Source organism: Phaethon aethereus (genome assembly GCF_964289735.1).
Source record: "Phaethon aethereus genome assembly, chromosome: 1".
In the NCBI taxonomy this organism is placed as follows: domain Eukaryota; kingdom Metazoa; phylum Chordata; class Aves; order Phaethontiformes; family Phaethontidae; genus Phaethon; species Phaethon aethereus.
The window spans coordinates 221843494-221847763 of record NC_138575.1 but is presented as its reverse complement, the minus strand read 5'-3'; positions in this window follow the sequence as shown (position 1 = coordinate 221847763).

The window sequence follows — 4270 nt, the reverse complement described above, 5'->3', positions numbered from 1 at the left end:
GAGGATAACTTCCTGACACAGCTGGTGAGTGAGCCCACCAGGGGAGGTGCCTTGCTGGACCTGCTGTTTACAAACAGAGAAGGACTGGTGAGAGATGTGGTGGTCGGAGGCCGTCTTGGGCTTAGCGACCACGACATGATAGAATTCTCGGTTGTGAGGGAAGTAAGGAGAGGGGTCAGCAAAACTGCTATCATGGACTTCCGGAGGGCAGACTTTGGCCTGTTCAGGTCACTGGTTGAGAGAGTCCCTTGGGAGACAGTCCTGAAGGACAAAGGGGTCCAGGAATGTTGGACAGTCTTCAAGAAGGAAATCTTAAAGGCGCAGGAGCAGGCGGTCCCCATGTGCTGTAAGAAGAGCTGGCGGGGAAGGCGACCGGCCTGGCTGAACAGGGAGATTTTGCTGGGACTCAGGGAAAAGAGGAGAGTTTATCACCTCTGGAAGAAGGGGCAGGCAACTCACGAAGAGTACAAGGATCTCGTTAGGTCAAGCAGGGACAAAATTAGAAAGGCAAAAGCCCAGCTAGAGCTCAGTCTGGCCACAGTCGTAAAGGATAAGAAAAAATGTTTTTACAGATATGTTAACAACAAAAAGAGAGCCCAGGAGAATCTCCATCCCCTACTGGATATGGCGGGGAACATTGTCTCCAAGGACGAGGACAAGGCTGAGGTACTTAATGCCTTCTTCGCCTCAGTCTTTAATAGTCAGTCCAGGTATCCACAGGATATTCAGCCCCCTGAGCTGGAAGATGGGGATGGAGAGCACAATGTACTCCTCATAATCCAGGAGGAAGCAGTCAAGGACATGCTAAACCACCTGGACACCCACAAGTCTATGGGGCTTGATGAGATCCACCCGAGAGTACTGAGAGAGCTGGCGGAGGAGCTTGCCAAGCCACTCTCCATCATTTATCAGCAGTCCTGGTTAACAGGGGAGGTCCCAGAATACTGGAGGCTTGCCAATGTGATGCCCGTCTACAAGAAAGGCCGCAAGGAGGATCCTGGGAACTACAGGCCTGTCAGCCTGACCTCTGTACCGGGGAAGATTATGGAGCGGTTGATCTTGAGACTGCTCACAGGGCATCTGCAGGACAACCAAGGGCTCAGGCCCAGCCAGCACGGGTTCATGAAAGGCAGGTCCTGCTTGACCAACCTGATCTCCTTCTATGACCAGGTGACCCGCCTAGTGGATGAGGGAAAGACTGTGGACGTTGTCTACCTGGACTTTAGTAAAGCCTTTGACAGCGTCTCCCACAGCATTCTCCTGGAGAAACTGGCGGCTCGTGGCTTAGACAGGTTTACTCTTCGCTGGGTGAGGAACTGGCTGGATGGCCGAGCCCAGAGAGTTGTGGTGAATGGCGTTAAATCCGGCTGGTGGCTGGTCACAAGCGGTGTTCCCCAGGGCTCGGTTCTGGGGCCGGTCTTGTTCAATATCTTTATAGATGATCTGGATGAGGGAATTGAGTGCTCCCTCAGTAAGTTTGCAGATGACACCAAGTTGGGTGGGAGTGTTGATCTGCTGGAGGGTAGGAGGGCTCTGCAGAGGGATCTGGACAGGCTGGATCGATGGGCAGAGGCCAACTGTATGAGGTTTAATAAGGCCAAGTGCAGGGTCCTGCACTTTGGCCACAACAACCCCATGCAACGCTACAGGCTTGGGGAGGAGTGGCTAGAGAGCAGCCCAGCGGAAAGGGACCTGGGGGTGCTGGTTGACAGCCGGCTGAACATGAGCTGGCAGTGTGCCCAGGTGGCCAAGAAGGCCAACAGCGTCCTGGCCTGTATCAGCACTAGTGTGGCCAGCAGGAGTAGGGAAGTGATTGTGCCTCTGTACTCGGCACTGGTGAGGCGGCACCTCAAATCCTGTGTTCAGTGTTGGGCCCCTCACTACAAGAAGGATGTTGAGGTGCTGGAGCGTGTCCAGAGAAGGGCAACGGAGCTGGGGAGGGGTCTGGAGCACAAGTCTTATGAGGAGCGGCTGAGGGAATTGGGGTTGTTTAGTCTGGAGAAGAGGAGGCTGAGGGGAGACCTTATCGCTCTCTACAACTACCTGAAAGGGGGTTGTGGCGACGAGGGTGTTGGTCTCTTCTCCCAAGTAACTATTGATAGGACAAGAGGAAATGGCCTCAAGTTGCGCCAGGGGAGGTTTAGATTGGATATTAGGAAAAATTTCTTCACTGAGAGGGTGGTCAGGCATTGGAACAGGCTGCCCAGGGAGGTGGTGGAGTCGCCATCCCTGGAAGTGTTCAAAAAACGTGTGGATGTGGCGCTTCAGGACATGGTTTAGGGGACATGGTGGTTCTGGATTAATGGTTGGACTTGATGATCTTAAAGGTCCTTTCCAACCTAGTGATTCTGTGATTCTGTGATTCTTAGCTTGGGTTGAGAAGGCCTTGCAGGTCTAATCACGTCTTAATCAGCTGGCCCTTTCAATTAGTCTGACAGAAAGATAGAAATCTCAAAGATATTGCACATCAAAATATTCTGTCCAAATTGGAGCTGAGTATCGAAAAGAACTGTGCCCTGCACTAAATTGAATACACTAGTAGACACTGGAGAATCCACAAGGAACAGTGGTTCAAAGGCTCCGCATGGAAGTGTGTTCTTTCAAGGATGTGATTTCCTAAACCTCCCTGCCCCTCACCTCCCAGCAGCTCACACCCAAAATTAGGCAAGAGTAGAACCTACCCTACCACCACTTTTACCCCTCCTCAGCAGGTTATTTAGCAAACATGGAAGTCTCGAGATGAGTTTTAAGTCCCCCCTTCAAGCAGCGATGGAAAACAATGGGTTGGAACCTGAAATTTTTGGGACATGGGTGTGGAGCTGGGAGGAAGGGGTTAACCATGAGGATGCAAGTTGGGGATTTGGGTTCCTCCAAACCCCAGGGACGTGGGACTGAGTGCTGTGGTCACCGAGCAAAAACGCTGCCTGAGTATCTACAAGCAGGTATTAGCCAGAAAGGGTTGAACTGAAGGGCTGGTGTTGTACTGGTACCTGTAGCTCTGCTGGTTTATAACCTGCTAACCTCACTTGTGGAGCTCCTGGACATTTAGAGCCAGGCAGAGATCCAAAGGGGGGGGCTCCACTGCTTGGCCCATTGATGTCCAAGTCAAGCCATGCTTAACAAGCACCGAGGAATCCAAAAAGAAGCATAAATCATAGAATCATGGAATAGTTTGGTCGGAAAGGACCTTCCAAGGCCATCTAGTCCAACCCCCTGCCATGAGCAGGGACATCTTCAGCTAGAGCAACAGGGACAATTTCAGTCAGAGCCCCATCCAACCTGACCTGGGATGTTGCCAGGGATGGGGCATCCACCACCTCTCTGGGCAGCCTGGGCCAGGGTTTCACCACCCTCAGTGTCAAAAATGTCTTCCTTCGATCTAGTCTGAATCTCCCCTCTTTGAGTTTAAAACCGTTACCCCTTGTCCTATGGCAACAGGCCCTGCTACAAAGTCTATCCCCATCTTTCTTATCAGCCCTTTTCAGCCCTGGCTGGCTGCAAGAAGGTCTCTCCGGAGCCTTGTCTTCTCCAGGCCATGGAGAACTGTGGATATAAAGAAGAAATGTTGTCAGTAACAGCAAATCAAGACAGAAAAGGGCTGTACACGGCAATTTTGTGGTGTCTTTTTAAAGACCCACCACTGGATCTCGTAGGAAGAGGGTTGAACAGGAGGCTGGAGGCAGACGGATGGCAGTCCCACAGACGCGCCCTGGGGCTGCCGAGAGCTCCCATCCAAGAGAGAGGCTCTTCAAGCCTCTGAGAAACCACAGGGGTTTGAAGCAGCTCCATGAAACAACCCAAGATTACACCCTTCACCGAAGCATCCGGCAAGGCTGAAATAAAAAGATAATCTCCTGCCACAGCCAACTGCGGAGGACCTTCCCTGCGGCGGGCCGCGGCCTCGGGAACAGCAGTTTGCCGAAGGGGCATACAGCCCTGTCCTACGCCCTCCCCGCGGCTGTGGAGGGGACACCGGCCTCCTTCACGGGGCAGGGAGCCCCTCGCCCGCGCCGCAGATGGCGCCCGGGCGCGCTGACGAGCGCCGCAGCCTGACGGCTACTGACAGCACGGGGCGGTGGCCCCCTCCTTATATAGCCGGGCTGCATGAATATTCAACTAGAAGGCGTGGCCGACATGGAGGGGTGCTTGAATGCCGAGGCGGTGCTGTGCTCATGAATATGAAGCAGAGGGGGGCGTCCCACCTTATGAATTATGTGGATGTGGGCGGGGCCGCCCGCCCCAACGTTCTGTCCCTTCAAAGTGTGAGAAG